Consider the following 19,300-nt stretch of genomic DNA (forward strand, 5'->3'; position numbering starts at 1 on the left):
TCTGTTCACCAGAATTCTACCTGGACACATCAGTTGCGCATGCATGCACAGTGCACTCCTGTTCCCACTAAATGGAAGAATCCATACGCTGTTGCTTCTCTTCAACCATGATGAGGGCATACCCTATCAGCCAAATAAACAGCTGGATTACTTGCAGTCCTGCACACCATAAAAGATTCAGGCGCTTGAAGAGCTCACAGTTCCTTTATCAGCTTGATGTGTCCCAATGTGCTGTTATGGCAAACACCCACTACAGATGTAATATTTCCAATTCAAGGGACAACACAGCATTTCTTTGTTTATGGCTTGCTCAATGTTGGCCCCCTTTTCCAGATACTGGCTCAAGTAAAGCCTAATTCCATGGGAACTGAATACTAGTTTACCATCTGAATGGACCGCACTGTGTTTTATGTCACAGAAAAACACAAGGCGTCTGGCACTCTGCAATCAACTATGTCATGTTCATGAAAAGATAATCTAGAAGGATTGCAAGCCGGAACACAAGAGAAGTTAAACAAATCAGCCTCAAAGTAGTGCTCTGACACAATGGTGTCACAACATGTATCTTCACTCCATTATTTCCTACTGGTTTGGCTCTGTCTGGAAAAGAAGAGGGTTTGGAAAGAGTGGATATTTACGAGAGTTCATAAAGGATGATGTTAGTAGGCCAATATGCATTCATTTACTCTAGGCAAAGATGAGCAACATTTCAATCAACCAATCAATCAATAAAAAAAATATATGTGGTGATGACTTCAATGAAACTGCCGAATTTAACTCAACTTCTCTAACCTTTAGCAGAATGAGGTCATCCCATACATTCTCGAAAATGCTGATGGGAGCTTGGAGAGCATCACATTGCTGAAAAAGCCAATCAGCTGCCGCTGGAGCAATTAAAGCTATTAAATATTTAATTCCAAAGACAATCCCGTTGGTTTCAGATTGCCGGGAAAACCAAAATGTGTTGTGATGGCAGACAAAGTGGCAAGATGTGAGGCTACAAGACGATGGATTTTTATAGTAATTATATCCATGTATAACCATAGGACTATTTAGAAATTTATTTGCATACAAAGGTACACATGGAAGGGGCTAATCAGAGTCACACACCCTCTGTGCACTTTACGGTCATTTTGCAAAGAGTCTGTCCACAGCCACAAATGGGAGTTGAAAGTGACTCCGAGGGTCGTCGAGTCTAATCCCCTGCAATGCCCACAACTTCTAATTAACAGCCAGATGCACTGACCCATTGTGCCCCCTGACATGTACTTACACATCTGTGTACTCAGCCTGGGCTATTAGGCATGAATAAGCTCTGGCATAAGCTCCACACAAATGTCACCCCCAAATGTGTGGCCAAGCTAAGCACGCAGGGTCTTTAACAAGCTCCTCATTTGGAACCAAGGCTTTGTTGGTTTCGATCACTCTGGTTATACAGTTTAATTATTGAATGAACATCTTCATGCCAATTATCATTTGAAATTATAACAATATGAAGAAAGCCCTTCTGGATCAGAGGGACGCAGGTGGCGCTGTGGATTAAACCACAGAGCCTAGGGCTTGCTGATCAGAAGGTCAGCGGTTCAGATCCCCGTGACGGGGTGAGCTCCTGTTGCTCGGTCCCTGCTCCTGCCAACCTAGCAGTTCAAAAGTGTGTCAAAATGCAAGTAGATAAATAGGCACTACTCCGGCAGGAAGGTAAACGGCGTTTCTGTGCGCTGCTCTGGTTCGCCAGAAGCGGCTTAGTCATGCTGGCCACATGACCTGGAAGCTGTACACCAGCTCCCTCGGCCAATAAAATGAGATGAGCACCGCAACCCCAGAGTCGGCCACGACTGGACCTAATGGTCAGGGGTCCCTTTACCTTTACCTATGGCCAGGCTGGCTCTACCAGGAAATCCACAAGTTGGGCACCAAGGCAACCCACCAGCATCAATAATTATTTTGGAACTGTACTGGCATCTCTGGCACCTTTGGCCTTTTCTGGTGCACTTAATGTGTGTTGAAATAGTCACTAGCTGGGGGATAAATCACAGTTTGAGTTGAGTATTGGTTATGCCACAAAGTAGCACAGCTGGGCATCCTGGCAAGTGATACACTCAGAAAAGGCCGATAAAGCTGCCAGCTGTGTTTCTCCTCCGCAGGCCAGCAGTATCCCAAACTGACAAACGGCCGGGGCAGAAGGAAGATAAGAACTCAACATGTATCACGCTAAGCAACTATAGACAGAGAAAGGGTGAGGGAAGACAGCATGAGAGGACATGTCATATCAAACATCTATGGTACTAAGCATCATTGTAAGAACTGTGGCTCTTGAAGAACACGGGAGTTTAGTTTCGCTTTTAATTTAGATTGTAGCTTCCTGTTGTTTTCTATGGAAATAAACACAATGCTTTGCAAATTGGCTCTCTGCTGCTTTGTCATCTCCAGACGGTGGCTGTTAATGGGGATAGTGGCTCCCCATTCATCGGATACATAATTGGCAGGCAGTAGGAAGAGATAGCACAGGGAGAAGTTATCATCACTGACAGCTGGCATGAGAGAGGAAGCTATCCTATGCAAAAACAAACAAACCCCACACTCATTTGTGGACAGTGGAGCCTGTCTGCCTGAGGAGAGGTGAACCTTGCATTTGAAAGGAAAAAAGGGGGTGCGAGTGAAGAATCTCCCATCTGGTTCAGGGTGCAAATGACATCTCTCCTATGAAAGTGGTTGACATGTAGGATGAGAGGGAAGTGTCTCTCTCCACCTCCCTTTCAGACAGGCAGCATCAGTGTGAGGTCACAATGGCCAACCTCTCTCCTCCAGGTGGGCAGCATCAGCATGAGGTCACAATGGCCAGTCTCTCTCCTCCAGATGGGCAGCATCAGCGTGAGGTCACAATGGCCAGTCTCTCTCCTCCAGGTGGGCAGCATCAGCGTGAGGTCACAATGGCCAGTCTCTTTCCTCCAGGTGGGCAGGTCAGCATGAGGTCACAATGGCCAGTCTCTCCTCCAGGTGGGCAGCATCACAATGGCCAGTCTCTCTCTTTCTCTTTGAAGCAGACAGGAGCAGGAGCGTGGAGGCATAGTCTCCCTTTCTTTTATTGAGGTGGGTGGCCGCAATATAGTCACTAGTGTCTCTGTCACTGGAATAGGCTGCAGTGTGTAGGCAGAAAGAGGAAAGGAGGGAAGCTGGCGGGGTGGGCAGCTTAGCTACTGCAGGACTTCTGCTAAAAGACAATTACTTCATGACGGCCTGGCACAAAAGAGGCAGATTATAGTTATTTTACCTTGTTTACTTAATCTGCTCATTACATTTCTATTCTGCCTTTCCTCCAAGGAGGCTTCTGCTTTTTTTTTTTATCCTCACAACCCACTCAAGAGTTGGGCTGGGCTGAGATTTACGTAAGGCTGGTTGGTTTAAGGTTGCCACTCGGTTCCTCTTCATGTCTAAAGGAGGATTTAGGTCTTCCCAGTCCAACACTCTTAACAAGGACACCAGTCAGAAATTATGGTGGTAGACACAGGATTGTTGCCATTATCCAGATATAGCAGGGTGACAGCTTACAGAGCCAGCCCAGGTTTGGCACAGTTTGACAAACTGGCAGGCTGCAAGCAAGCAGAAGAATAGCAGGCCCTTGGCATGCCAGCCCAGGGAGAGCGAGGCTTCAGATTTCAGCTTGTGCCTGGAGGACGGATTAGACAGGAGAGAGGAAGACCAGGCAGTGGAAGGTAGTTGTATCAGCAATCCAAGAATGAAAAGAGGGAGACTGGAAGGAACAGCTATCATTTCCTCAGGAAGAGTGGAGAGCAGAGAGAGAGAAAAGGTGCCACTCAGAGCAACCAGCTGGGAAACCCAGCCAGATGCGTTTCATAAAAAGCTTCTCTCCCCAGGTATATTATTACTATTACTACTACTACTACTACTACTATTACAAACCCATGTGTCACTTTCCCTACTTAATTAGAGCTAAGCCCAAATGGAAGATGTTTTCCAACCCTTTCACCTCTGCAAAAAACACCCCTTATTGTTAAAGCGAGGGTCTTCAAACAGGGTTGAAACTGTCCACCCTCACTCTAAACTGACTTTTTGGCATTGTGGTACAGCCAAATATGACTGGTGCAGCTACTCATAGACAGGAGAAAGTAGACAAAAAGCTAGGAACTGAGAAGGAATTGGTACAGATTGTACCAAAAACACTGTCCAGAGTGGCAGTGGTGTGTGGTGAAACATGAAATGAGATTTATCAGGAAGTGTATCAGCCCCATACTCAATAGGCACCTTTCGCTGTCAAGATGTTTCAGAGTGCTGTCCCAATCAATTTTGAGCTGCTCCCTTCCAGAAATAAGTGTGAAAACTGTCTGCCTTTGATGTTCAGTACAGCATGGAGGCATACCCTCCAACATGTCTTTGATGAAAATAGAGAATGATAATTTTACAATTTATACCCCACACATCTTATTTGGTTCCCCAGCTTACGTTGGGCAGCTTCCAACATATGTAAAAACACATTAAAACATTAAACTTTTTTTTTTTTAAACTTCCCCATACAGGGCTGCCTTCAGATGGCTTGGGGGCTGGATAACTCCATACCCTCCAACATTTCTCTAAAGAAAATAGGGTCAACCTAAGGAAAAGTGGGACGTTCGGGGATCAAATCAGAACCTGGGACAGCTTCTCTAAATCAGGGACGTCCCTGGAAAATAGGGGCACCTGGAGGGTCTGTAGAGGTTGACCAGTTTGAATTTTTAGGGCAGAGCTGGATGTTCAACACTTATATGGGGGCAAAGCTGCCGTTTCCCAGCATCCCATGGATGAATGGAGTAATCCAGAGCCTACACTGCACCCATGTTCTGTATAAAACCTTTGTGTGTGTTAATTGCAAAGACTGAGTGCATTATTTGAGAAAACCTGATCCCCTTAATTAAGAACATGCAGACATGCTTTTAATTATACTTAGGTAAAGGTAAAGGTACCCCTGCCCGTACGGGCCAGTCTTGACAGACTCTGGGGTTGTGCGCCCATCTCACTTAAGAGGCCAGGGGCCAGCGCTGTCCGAAGACACTTCCGGGTCACATGGCCAGTGTGACATCGCTGCTCTGGTGAGCCAGAGCTGCACACGGAAACGCCGTTTACCTTCCCGCTGGTAAGCGGTCCCTATTTATCTACTTGCACCCGGAGGTGCTTTCGAACTGCTAGGTTGGCAGGCGCTGGGACCAAGCAGCGGGAGCGCACCCCGCCGCAGGGATTCGAACCGCCGACCTTTCGATCAGCAAGTCCTAGGCGCTGAGGCTTTAACCCACAGCGCCACCTGTGTCACTAATTATACTTAGTGAGGCACAAAATGCTTTAATCTTGGTTTAAGGAAGCTTTTTATGACAATGTGTTAAAACTACTGAGTTCAAGATATGTACTTTCAACATACAGTGGTACCTCTGGTTACAGACGCTTCAGGTTACAGACTCCGCTAACCCAGAAATAGTACTTCGGGTTAAGAACTTTGCTTCAGGATGAGAAAAGAAACTGCGCAGCAGTGGTAGCGGGAGGCCCCATTAGCTAAAGTGGTGCTTCAGGTTAAGAACAGTTTCAGGTTAAGAACGGACCTCCAGAAAGAATTAAGTTCTTAACCCGAGGAACCACTGTACAGGGTTTTGTAATACAGCACACATTTTTAATCAGGAACACTGATACAGGTTTCATAATAATGGGGCCATCAGCTTCCTTTCCTTTCCATCCACCAGAATCGCAGGCCGGAGAGAAAAGGTTGTTCCTAAAACCAACAAAAGCTTTTTCTAAAAAAAGAGGGGGGAAGAAAAGAAAGCAAAGATACAGAAAGGCTTTGATGTTTCTGTTCAATACTAATGCCCTTGAAACACAATTGATTTTCCTCTTCAAGCTTGCCAAACCCTCTAAATCATCTTTGTTTCCTTGGGCCTGTAACAAAACTCAGGGCAAGCTGAAAAAGTTCTGTGAATCTGATCGCCTTGTCTCCAGCGGCTCACCCCAATGTAGCAATTAGCCTGCCACCTTTAGCTTCCCCCCAGCTTTCCAAACAATGCCACCTACTGAATTGCTTCCAAGCACATCAGGCACTTAAGCTACACAATAGGTATTTTCTGCCCCCACCCCTGGAAAGAAATCAGCCAACTCTTTGAAAAGTATAATTATCTGCCATTAGCAGAAGAAAGGGGTTAAGACTGCTGTTCATGAAGGCTTTCCCAAAGTCTCTCACCACCACCTTGATTAAAAAAAATATATATACCTGGGGAGAGAAAGATCACACACACGCGTACTCATACAGCATGCCACTTCTCTGCGTAATACATTTTTAACAGTGTGCAGGGGAGAAATGCTTTTCTAGGGTTACAGCCATTAAATACACCCCTTGTTTCATATCTGCAAACAGTAGCAGTCAACCATTCCTGCATAGTGCACCATTGTATTTCACTGAATACCATGCTGGCATGCAATTCAAAAGCAAGGAGGAAATCTAAACCTTTTCCTGTTTTGTTTCCACCACCCTCTAGAGTTTTCAGTTATGCCAGTCTAGAGAAATTAAATTCATACTTGCAGTCAGTAGGGAAACTTTAAAGCACACAAACACTGATCCCATTCTGGCAAGATCTAGAGGAAATGGCATCTTTGCTGTCATTTGGGCACACCCTCTGATTATCTGTTTTGCGGTGATTAAACTGGCATTTTCTCACTTACATTTTAATTTTTAATTTTTTTTGCATTTCCCATCCACTATCGTTTACACACAAGCCATATCTGGCACCAAGGAAATACATCTGTTTAAAGACCACATCTGATCTTTAAACATTTGTGTGCATGGAGTTTTTCTTTCTTTCTCATATGCCTATCTACACTGCATAAACATGCTGGACTTCTACCACCATCTGCTTCCTCTAAAATGTTTATCTTTCTAAATATGAAAAAAATTAAAAATGAGTCACCCATGAGAAATATACCACCCACCATGAATTAGAGTTGTTGGGTTTTTCCCCCTGAGTCAGGTTTTCAGCTTTCTTTGCCATCACATTTTCAGGAATTTTTTCAGAAATCATATTCAACTCCTTCCATGACCACTGTTGGGGGGTTTTCTGCTTAATCTGTTTTTCTACCCTAGAGGAAAATAGACACAGATAACCTAAAGTTACCAGATTTTTTTCAATGCATCCGAGGACACTTTTCAACTTTGATGGTTTTGTATGGGGACTGATTTATAAATCTGGAGACTGTTCCTGGGAAACGGGGACGTCTGGTAACCTTAAGATAACCTGCATATTTTCAATTGTAGGTGGGAAAGCATTTGGGGAGAGGGGATTTTGAATGCGCAAAACAGCTCTCCCTCCACCCTGCTTGCCAATCCTGTGCTCAAATTGAAACTATTGATGTCTTGGATCATTCTTGCATTATTCTTTGTCTATCTCCTCCCTCTTGACCTTACTGCCTTGGGTGACCCTGCTGGGAGTACGAGACCCCCGGCGGTTTCACTCAGAAGGATCATAGCAACTTGCAAGCCCACTCACCACGACAAGGAGTGAATCCACCATTTGGGGATTCAGGAAGATATAGTTTATAAATGTACTTTTTTTGGTGGAAAAACTAAGTTTAGAAAACCTCTATTTACAGCGTGTGGGCATGATGGAACTCAAAGTTTTTGATATTGAAAATTATTGCAAAGACATGCTCTTTCTTGACAAAGAATTAAATTTTTGGATTTTTTATTCCTTGTAACAAAAAAATTACATTTGTTGGACATCGTGGGGGAAAATGGCTACTGGGTACAACTTTCCTACAATCCCTAGCTGTAATAGAAAAAAAAATTAAGGAAACAAAGTTGTTCATCATAAAAATTAACATAATATTAGTTATCATAAGTTTTTTCCAAAAGTGCATACTTGTTTTAATTTGGGGATATTGGACTTTGACGTTATGAAAATTGGGTATCAGGGAGTGACTCCATTGAATTTTCACAATGGATTTCCACAGGTTGAACACACTTGATCAAAACCACTTCAACACTGGATGAGTTCACTGATGATTTAACAGACAAAATAGAACATTTGATTCCTCAAATTATTCTTGTACTTTGTATCCTGTAGTAGTGTATTATAAAAGTCCTGATGGAGAAATGACCTCATCCATTTTTGTATCTTCCTAGGTTATCAATACATTCTGTTACAATACGAGTGTGTTTAGAATCCTGCTAAAGTTTTGACCTGTTTACAATAATTTTGTATATAATTATAAACGTTTCCCATTCTTTTTTAAATTTCTTGTCTTCTTGGTTCTTGAGCTTCCCAGTTAATTTTGCCATTTCGGCATAGTCCATCAACTTGGTTTGCCATTCTTCTCTGGTCGGGATTGTCTCTTCCTTCCATCTCTGGGATAATTTTAAAAAAATGTAGCCTGCTGCTTCTTACCTTTTCTTTAAAGTACCAAGCCCCCCAATGTTGCAACTTTTCCACATGCAGAAGTTGCTCCATCCCTTTGATCATTAAGACTGCCATTTCCTGAACCTTTTCCAACTCTGCAATAATGTTTCTGAAGTGAGGAACAATGAGCTTCATAGATGAGTGGGAATTTGAACCTGGATGTCCCTAGTCCTGGTCTATCACTCTGACCACAGCAGCTCTCATATCCTGAACCCTTACTTCAATGCAAGTTTTCCTCCAAACTGGACAGCTGTTCTTCCTGCTTGCAAGCCCATCAACTCCTGTGTTGGCAGGGGGTGGGATTAGGAAACCTACGCCCCATTGCCAAATCTACAGAAGATTGGCCCAAGCATGCTCAGAAGAAAGCATCAGAGTGCTTAATGGCTATAGGGGCCAGTTTCTGGCAGCCATTCCCTCCACTAAGGAGGTAGGGCCACTGGAGGATTAGCATGTTTTATTTCAACAACTATTAAGGCAGTTATAATACATATGATTCCTTGTAAGCCTTTTACAATTGCTTTAGTTATTAAGCTCTCAAAAATTCAGCTGAAATTCAGTTCTTCTACAAGGTAACTGAACTTGTTCAATCTGAAGGTGCAAAAGTTAAGTCCAAGATTAAGTTTTTCTTATCCACAGCTCCCAAGCACATGCCAGAATTTCTAGCATGGATAATCAGCAGTCTGCCTGAAGGTAGAAGTTCATTGTTCATTTACTTGGTTATTGGAAATTCAGGCTATAAAGGAGAAATTGCAACTCAGCCGAAGTTAATTTATGCAGTGAGAAGTTATGCTCTTAGAAGTACTGAAAGCCCAATGTTGGTTGATGTAAAAATATTAATCACCCATAAATTTCAAAATATACCAAAAGGATGGGCAATATGAAATTTCTAAGCTCAGGATCCAAATATTATTATGAAAGTGATGCTAAAAACCAATGAACACTGACACCTTGGATAAAGCAACGAGATAAAGATATTTGCCATGGGAAATGACTCAAATTAATTTAAGAATGTATTTAGGTTTCAGAAAATGGTAGCAAGCACTTTTAAGATTCCGTAAGAAAGCAGCTGCTGAGACGAAAGCTTTCCAGCATGAATTATTTCCTGTATCATCCACACCACTTTTCTTGTTAATTTCAAATCAGCGTCTCTATATTAAAAACAAAACAAAACACCTTTGATCACCACATTGGGTTACAGGGGCGAAACTGCTACCACAATCAAAGGTATCTTCTGGAAACTTATTTACTTTTGGCAATCAGTCAGAAAGATTTTCTTTGTTTATGCCTTTTATAATTACTTTTACTTATTTTAATTATCCCTTCCCATTCCCTATCCCTTTTGTGTCTGGTTTTTGTTAGATTGGAACAAAACAAAACAACAAACAAACACTGGCAGAGACTTTATTTTGGATTTAATTTGTGCAGCGCCTATCACAATATTAGGCATTTAATACTGGCTTGGATCCAAAGAACTCTGAGCCAGACAATGGGACTTTCCCACCGCCTTGCTACTGCCATCTCTCACACCCTGCAAGCTGTTTCTGTAGGGTTCCTGTATCCTCAGAATAGCATGTGATCCAGCACAGAGAGGAGGACTGAAGACGCGCACACTCTTTCTCTAGCGCAGGTGGAAGTGTCCCTCCTCTCACACAGGAAGTATTTGCATCCCAGCCAAAATAGTACATTAGTGTAAATGTTGCAGTATAAATGCTCTGCCTAGACTTCAACTTCAACTGAGTTGGGAAGCTTCCCCAAGCTTGGTCATGAGTTGTGCTCTGTAGGCTAAACTGCCCGAGGGCCATTTGCAGCCTTCTAATGTGAAGCAGAGCCATTTTCAAGGGATTCTGTTATGTACTGAAGTTCTTACCCTGGGCCAGCAGGGGGATACTGTAGATAGTTTTCACTCAGGTCCGCATATGCAAATAAGGAATTGAAAGTGACGTTCAGTGATTGGATAGTTACAGAAAATTGTTACTGTTGCTTTGTAGTTGAGCTCTATATAAGCAGGTTGGCTGAACCCTTCAGTTCAGTTCTGTTCTGGCCTGTGAATAAGCAAGAGCTGTCTGAAGAATCGCTGTGTCATCTGATATGTTCACCCACAACTTAACAGATTCCATCGAATAAACACGGGGAAATGGAGTGATTATTGGCAAGAATGAAAGTGGAAACAGCCCCAAAGTCCAAAGCAACCCATAGAAGAGACGACACCCCCAAAACCGATGTCGAGAGCAGCGCTGATATCCTGAGAATGGCTTTAATGTATAGATGGCACCTCACCCCAGATAAATTGGCTAAAATGTATTTTAAAAGATCAGAAGTTTGCTGGAGGTGCAAAAAAGGTACAGGCTCTTATATGCATATGTGGTGGGAATGCACGGCAATTAGAGAATTCTGGGATTCTATTTATAATGAATTTTTAAAACTACTCAGGTTCTCATTCTCAAAAAACCCCGGAGGCCTTCCTTCTAGGGATAATGTCATCAGAAATAAAAAATAATGTTAGACCACTATTCATGTACACAACAACCGAAGCCAGGATTCTGGTAGCAAGGAGCTGAAAAAGCAAAAAGACTCCTACAACAATTGAATAGCAGGTCCAAATGATAGAATATTTACATCTGGCCATAATGAGAGGGAGAATCAGAGGATATCCGACTGCAGAAGGTACATAAAGAATGGAAAATATTTAAAGATTACTTGAAAAATTACTGTAACAACAAAAATCTCCTGGCAGACCTTGACTGATTCTTGTAAGACGAATGTGATAAATAGTCATGTACTTTGGATAAGAATTATGAAAACAAAATAATAGTATGATGCTGTGTGTAAAACAATCAAAATAAGTGGTAGTACAATGGGTTTAATTGGAAGTCAACTTTATTTTCCCTTATTCTCTTTCTTTTCTTTTTTCTTTTTTCTTCTTTCTGTTCTGTAAATTAGTTATAGATAAAAGTAATGATTGGTGATGTATATAATGTATAGTTGTGTATTGTTCTGTTCTGTAGAATATTATGGTGTGATGTGGGATGTTGTGTAATTTTATGTTGCCTGACAAATAAAGTTTAATAATAATAATCATAATGGCTTTCATGAAAGCTTTTAATCCTGGATTCAAAAACGCACAAAATAAAATGCCATTCTAGGACAACCCAATTAGTACAGTGGTACCTCAGGTTAAGAACTTAATTCGTTCTGGAGGTCTGTTCTTAACCTGAAACTGTTCTTAACCTGAGGGACCACTTTAGCTAAAGGGGCCTCCTGCTGCCACTGTGCTGCCACTGCGAGATTTCTCTTCTCATCCTGAAGCAAAGTTCTTAACTCGAGGTAGTATTTCTGGGTTAGTGGAGTCTGTAACCTGAAGCGTCTGTAACCCAAGGTACCACTGTACTAGAGAGCATTTTTAACGATCTGAGCTGTGCAGAGGCATTGCATTAAGGCAACTTCATGACAGTGCAAAGGCCAATGGATCCCAATCACTGAGTACATGCAATAGCTGTGATGTTCAGGACCACTTGACAATACTGTAACAGTACTTTGGAAAGCGAGATCAGTTCATTAATTAGTACAGGGAAGGAAACCATTTTTCTGCATTACGTTCTACTGGGTAAACATGAAAACAGCCATATGGCAGGTTGCTCATCCATCCAACATATCTCTAGAGTTTGCAATTATCCCTAATGCAATATGGTAATTTCTATCTATCTATCTCATCTTACACCTAGCTGCTTATATCCTGAATGATCGGCTGCCGTGATTCTCCAAGTGCGCTGCGGGACACTAGAATGAACAAAAAGATTCCCAATTACGCATTAGCGTGTTATCTGTGGTTCCTAAGACAGCCAGAGGTGAGATACACAATTTGTATTCCCTACACTTCAGCTAACTGAACATACAAGGAAGCCAGGAGTGCCTCTGATTTGTATGGGCAACTATCAGAGTGAACAGAAATGAGATGCTAGTCTGATTTTTTAAAAATCTATCCACAGCAAGACAACACTTTCATATGCACAATGGGTCACCCCAAAGGCTGCAAAAAAAAAAGAAATAAAAGATGATCCAATATCCCTGCCTTGTACAGAAAAGAGAAAAACAGCTTCAAAAATGTAACAGAAAACAAAATCAAATGGTTAATTTGCTGGCTTGCCCTGGGTCTGAGTTACATATCTGAAGAGCGGGGTCGGGATTACAGCTACTAAAGCTGCAGGGGGTTTGCCGCACCTGATCAAGACAGACTCCCTCAATTGCATGTTGCGAGGACTCCTGTGGCTGAGAACAAGGAAGTTGTCACGGTCCGGTTTACGGGTGGTTGAGATCCCGGTGGAGGACATTGGGAGCGGAGGCTAAACAGCAGAGTGGAAGCAAGAATGGAAGTGCGGAAGCCTTGAGTCAGGAAGCCAAGGGTCCGAGGGTCAGGAAGAAAGGAGTCAAGAGGACAAACGCAGCAAGGCAGGTGTAGGGATATCGCGGAGTGGACAGTGAGGTCCGGAGGGAGCACACTCTCCACCTGCAGGCAGCCACAGTCTGCCTGCACGTGTGACCCTGGGGTGCAGGGAACCCCCCCCCCCAGACAAGCCACAGCTGTTGGAACATTGTCCCCTATGTCTGACCTTTTGCGGTCTCAGCAGTCAGCAGTGTCCTGTCTGTAACCTTTTGTCCCTGAGACCTTTTGTCTCCTTCGTCATACACTGTGTAAGGGGGAAATGACGCTGTGGAAACAGGTGCCAAAATAGCTTTGTACCACCCCACGATCTCGGGACGTAAGATGTGTAAAGGTCACAGCCCAAAAATGTATTTGCCTGGCTTGCATATTTGTCTCAATAAAAGGAGGCTCCACAGGAATGGCAGCAGCTCGCTTCAGACCACCTGTGCGCAGCTCACATGATGATCAACTCCTGTCTCGTGCCTTCACTTCAGCAGGAAGCATGTTGCTGTGGCAAAGAGCCAAAGGGAAATGCTGACCTTATATCCCTTCCCGCCTCTTGCCACCAGGTGCTGTGAGTTACCAAATCGGCCTCACCTGTGTGGCCATGCCTTGCCTCTTCAGAACAAACTTAGGAAAGCCCCAGTCCTGGGAAGCCCTACCGGTCACAGGGCCTGGCTCCTGCACACACTCCTGACAGAATTTCTTGGCAGGTCATGGTTTGGAACCTGTTCAGACAGGGATGGAGGCTAGAGGTGGTTGATGGAGGCAGAGGACGGCAAGAAGTTGAGGAGTTGACACTGATTGAAGAAGCAACTCCCAAATTGTCAATGTTCTTTTGATAAGATTGATCCAAATAGAAAACCCTTTTGAGCCAATGAGAAACTAGCCTATCCCTTTGATTCTAACCCTCCTGCCTGGAGAAACAATTCCAAAATCCTGGGACCCAGCAAACTTGGGAGACCCTTATAATATAATTATAATCAAAATGCACATTGGAGAAGAAGCTCAGGCCTGAATTCATAGCAATCGAGAAACTGTCTAGGCCTCACACATACATGGGCTTCCATGACTTTTGACATGTTTCTACTAAGAATCCAGTCAACAAATCTTGTCCATTTTGGCACAGAGCAGGGGTTTTCCATCTCAGCTGCTTTTGAGCTGTGCTGCATCATTTATCATGCAGATTGTTAAATACTTAAAGCCTTGAATTATGCAATGTTTAGTGTAAGCAGTTTTACTGACGCAATTCTCTGCTTGCATGCCATTAAACTGCATCAAGCAAGAACTAACTTTTTGTTCCTCCCAAACCCAAGGCTGTGCTGCATCAAGTCCAACTGAAAACAAACAGGAGAAACAGCTCCTCTCTCAGGATGCCCAGGGAATTATCTCCACCCAACTTTCCAGATTTTGGAAAATCCAGATTTGGGGGTCCAAACGGACTGATCTGGTCTCCAGAAAAGTGCCAATGCTTTAGCAATTTGCCATCATTTCATTTTGACTTAAGCATTTTGCACATCAATGAAATTACAGTGCAGAAAATTATATTGATGTAATAATATCTATATCTATCTATCTATATCTATCTATCTATCTATCTATCTATCTATCTATCTATCTATCTATCTATCTATATATTGGCACAGTGATTTAATTAATACATAGAACATCAGGATATGCAGACCATACAGGAGAAAAGCGTTCTACGTTTTCCTCTTATAATTCATTTTGGAATGTATAAAGGGTTCCAAACTGAAGTTTTGGTTAAATCAGGCAGATGCAACTTTAGTTTGGAGTTAGTGCTGGTTCCGCTGTCAATCATGCTTTTCCTTGCATAACTATTGGGAAGGTCTACATAAGTTTACAAGGATGAAAAGCAGTAAGCTCAATGTGTATGAGAAAGCAGCAAAGAGAGAAACCACTCCAACACAAATGACTTTGAAAACTGCCTTTGATTTTCATCTATGAAATTGGTGCCTAAATATATATTATAATTATGTACTGAAGAAAATCACGTAAATACTGAAACATCTGCCAAGCACACAGTGTTTCTAGTTTGACTGACAACAGTAGTGCTTAATTGCTCACATGGCACTATCTGTACATAAAGAGTTTGGAAAGCAAAACTAGGCCAAATTACTGTAACAGTAAAATAGATAAAGGTGGTATCATTGCTGAGTGTGTGCATGTGTGTGAGAGTGGAGGAACTGTCCATATTATACACTCAAATAATGAATGTGGGACAAGTTTTTTTTTAAAAAAAATAAATCGCCTGCCCCAGGAAATTAAGACACACCCCAGTATCATCAATACAGTATTGGTAGATGTACTACACTGTACTTGAAAAGTCAATGTGGCCCCATGTTGCAAGTTAAACATTAACAACGCCCTTCCAGAGTAGATCTTCTAAACTGATCTCATGGCTTGATTCCAGAGCCAAAACATTATCTGTGATCTGTAAATACTGAAGAATATGTCAACTTATTTAAAGCCTCCAAAGTTTCAGTTGATAACAAAATTTCAGAACTGAAATCCAGGCTTTGGGGGCATTAATTTTCTGCAGGGTTGTAATTTACTTTCCCAGCTTGCATATTTTTAAATGTTGTATGTGTGTGTGTGTATTGCAGTGTCGTTTTAGTGTGCCCCACCCTAGGTTCTTTGTGAAAGTGGTTTTAAATAAATAAACTCTGTGCTTTGTTGCTTGCCTTCATCCCAGAAGCATGTAAGGACAGCCAGGAGAGCAGCTGATAATACTCAGGCATAAACTCACTGACATTACAGTGCTGATTGGGTGTATGGGTTCCAGGAATAAAGTAAGGAATGATCCTCAGATCCTTCATCATGAGTCTTTTAGCACTTGTGCTCCAGCTGTCAACACAGCTGTTTCATGCTCCTCAACTCCTTAGTAAACCAAGGAATGGTGTGGATTCTACTGTTAGGACATGGGTGACTTGGAGCCTTTAAGACCAGGGTTTCCCAAACTTGGGTTTCCAGCTGTTTTGGACTACAACTCCCATCATCCCTAGCTAGCATGACCAGTGGTCAGGGATGATGGGGATCGTAGTCCAGCTAGAAACCCAAGTTTGGGAAACCCTGCTTTAGACCGGTGCTTAGGCCATCTCAACATTACAGAGAGTGACCAGAGCCACAGCATGAATGCCAGTCACATCCATGAAACAAATCCCCTAGAAAAAGTCAGAAGCCATCAGGGTCCATACGTCTCCCAGATCAATTTAATGGGGTCTTTAGGACTTGCTGATCAGAAAGCCAGCGGTTCGAATCCCCGCAACGGCGTGAGCTCCTGTTGCTTGGTCCCAGCTCCTGCAAACCTTGCAGTTCAAAAGCATGTCAAAGTGCAAGTAGATAAATAGGTACCGCTCTGGCGGGAAGGTAAACGGCGTTTCTGTGCGCTGCTCTGGTTCGCCAGAAGCGGCTTAGTCATGCTGGCCACTTGACCTGGAAGCTGTACGCCAGCTCCCTCAGCCAATAAAGCGAGATGAGCACCGCAACCCCAGAGTCGATCACGACTGGACCTAATGGTCAGGGGTCCCTTTACCTTTAAAGGTAAAGGTAAAGGTACCCCTGCCTGTACGGGCCAGTCTTGCCAGACTCTGGGGTTGTGCGCCCATCTCACTCAAGAGGCCAGGGGCCAGCGCTGTCCGAAGACACTTCCGGGTCACGTGGCCAGCGTGACATCGCTGCTCTGGCGAGCCAGAGCTGCACACGGAAACGCCGTTTACCTTCCCGCTAGAAAGCAGTCCCTATTTATCTACTTGCACCCGAGGTTGCTTTCGAACTGCTAGGTTGGCAGCCGCTGGGACCGAGCAACGGGAGCGCACCCCGCCGCGGGGATTCGAACCGCCGACCTTTCGATCGGCAAGCCCTAGGCGCTGAGGCTTTAACCCACAGCGCCAGTATCTATTTTACAATAATGCACTGGGTCAATGCAAGCACTCTCACAAGAATTCAGGTAAAGTATGAGATGAAGGCCAATATTTGAACTTTGTGTTTTGATTCAAATCTTGCATAGAAAAATGTTCATGGAGAAATACAAATGAAAAATCTGAGGTGGGAAAATCCATATGTTATTTTATGGGAAAGGCATGCAAAAGCAAGACTAGATTCTAGCTCGCACTTGATGAGCATGAGTTTTACTCTATGGCAGAATCATTGTCAGCCATACCTATTTTGTTTCTCTGGGCTGACCCCCACCCACCGCCTCAAAGAGAGGTGCCTCACAGAGGCACCATTTGCCTATGGAGCTTATAGCCAGGGCTGCTGCAATAAACAGCTGTGCAAGCCTTTGGGAGGCAGAGATGTGAGAGGGCATCAGAGATGGGAGAGAAAGGAAGGAAGGAAGGAAGGAAGGAAGGAAGGAAGGAAGGAAGGAAGGAAGGAAGGAAGGAAGGAAGGAAGGAAGGAAGGAAGGAAGGGAGGGAGGAAGGGAGGGAGGGAGGGAGGGAGGGAGGGAGGGACAGTGTTGCCCATGGCACCCCTGACCATCATTCATGGCACCCCAGGGTGCCATGGCACACTGGTTGTAAACCACTGCTCTAATTAATTAGATAGCCCTTCTTTCTTAGCAGTAGAATATTCTACTAAAAGAATCATTACTCATGCAGTTTTAGCAAGAACAGCGTATCATTACCATCACGGTTAAACTGTAAGTTCTTCCTAAAAGAAGCTACTATAAATGAGGGGAAAATAGTACCACTACCATGCCTGCTGACAGGAATGTGTCTCATCACAAGAATGTAAGTAAAAGTAAATGATTTGCACTTGTGGAAAAGCCAAAATTATTCTCTGCAGAGGAACTACATTCTCATGCTCAAATTGTAAGATTTTTCTGTAATGTTTTCTTCTTCACTTAATGAAGACTTCTCTGCATGGAGACAGCGGCAATAAATACATTTTTAAAAATCAAATTATGCTGCTCATGAAGGCCACATTGTCTAGAATGAACTAAAACAGGCAGGCCTTAAGCAGATTATTAAGATAGCATAAAGGGAAAAGAAATCTGTCTTTAAAAGTTCATCTAGCAACTCTGGATAGCAAGATCCTATTAATAGCACCATCCCATGCATGTTTAGTCAGAAATAAACCTCACAGTGTCCACTGTGTGTTTAGGGTTGCAACCTGACAGTGAAAATATTTCCATCTCTAATACTCCAGAATATGCTCGTCTATGACTGTAATAAAGATTTGGATTTGGAATAACTCCAGGCCAACAGAACCCTTGATTGGTAGACAGCTAATAATGCAACCATCATAAATTCTACTCTGTGTAGTCATATTAGCAGAGCTAGGAATAACATGGTGGGGAGCTGTATCAATCCAGGCCAAATTCCACAGGGTTACCTAGAGCAGTGTTTCCCAACCGGTGTTCCGCGGCACACTAGTGTTGCCTGGTGTGCCGTGGGAGGGAGGCGGGCGAGTCGGGCGGCGAGAGGCCTTAGGCGCCCTGCAGAAAGGCGTCCTCTTTGTGGGTGGGTTCTCCCCCCTCCCTTAGCGCATCGTATTTAGTTGGGGATTCTGGACAGGGGGGCGGGGGCGCGCTGGCCCCGAGCGGAACAGACGCGCCGTCGTCCCCACCTCCCTCTCCTCAGTAGCTCCGAGCCGACTGACTGAGGGTGGGACGCGGCCAGCGGCGTCCTCTCTCTCTCTCTCTCTCTCTCTCCGCCTCCCAGCACCGCTTTTCCCGAGGCGGGCGCGCGCCTAAGGCTGAATGGGAGCAGCCTGGAGGCTTGGCAGCCTCTCAGCGGCTCATGACGGGCGTCCCCGAGGCGGGAGGTGCTGAGCAGGGGCTCTGCGAGAGGGCACGAGGGATGCGTGGTGGTGCCTGCGCGCGCGTAACTTAAGAGGGTGACCTGCTGCCTCTCCTCTCTCTCACCTCCCTCCCCTCATGGGCACGGAGTCCCCGGCACAGCTTGGCGCTACTACAGCTACAGCTGCTGCTGCTCCTGCTTGGATGAAGGCAGCTGCTTCTTCCTAACGCCCAGCCTCTGTGGGACCGCAGTCTCCCGCCCTTTTTTTTTTTTTGGGCGGGATGCTGAGGTAAAGGATCCCCTCGCGCGCGGGCGAGCATCTCTTTGGGCAGGGCGCGTGTGGAGGCTTAAGGTGGGGAGTGTGGAGGGGTTGCCGCTTGCGAGGGGAGGGTTCATATTGTATTGGGCTGCGGTGTGGGCGACACGGCTCTCCAATGGCCAGCCCGCGGAGGAACATTGAGTTGGAGCATTTCGAGGAGAGGGACAAAAGGCGCACTGAATAAAGTATTTTATAATTTTTCATATTTCTGTTTACTTACTATTTCATAATAAAGTAATTATAAAATACTTTCTTTGTGTTTATTTGATTCCTATTAAAGAGAGTTACTTTATATATAGTCAATATAGGCACAGAGTTAATTTTTTAAACATTTTCTAATGGTGGTATGCCTCAAGATTTTTTTCATGAAACA

At 43.9% G+C, this 19,300-nt stretch overlaps 1 protein-coding gene and 1 long non-coding RNA gene across 5 annotated transcripts in view; one reads left to right on the top strand and one right to left on the bottom strand.

Annotated features, from left to right (window-relative positions):
• Positions 1 to 19,300, bottom strand: part of PLCB1 (phospholipase C beta 1) — a 455,075-nt gene that overhangs the window by 274,250 nt on the left and 161,525 nt on the right. The window lies entirely within an intron of this gene.
• The window catches only part of LOC309367287, a 32,451-nt gene continuing 15,037 nt past the window's right edge, over positions 1,887 to 19,300 (top strand). Inside the window, exons 1-4 of one of the 2 annotated variants that reach the window (XR_014166984.1) lie at positions 1,887 to 2,952; positions 2,998 to 3,090; positions 3,780 to 3,875; positions 12,146 to 12,268. This is a non-coding gene — a long non-coding RNA (uncharacterized lncRNA). The remainder of the gene's footprint in view (positions 2,953 to 2,997; positions 3,091 to 3,779; positions 3,876 to 12,145; positions 12,269 to 19,300) is intronic. The other variant, XR_014166985.1, reaches the window with a different exon arrangement.

Source organism: Podarcis melisellensis (genome assembly GCF_964234715.1).
Source record: "Podarcis melisellensis genome assembly, chromosome: 3".
NCBI classification, from domain to species: domain Eukaryota; kingdom Metazoa; phylum Chordata; class Lepidosauria; order Squamata; family Lacertidae; genus Podarcis; species Podarcis melisellensis.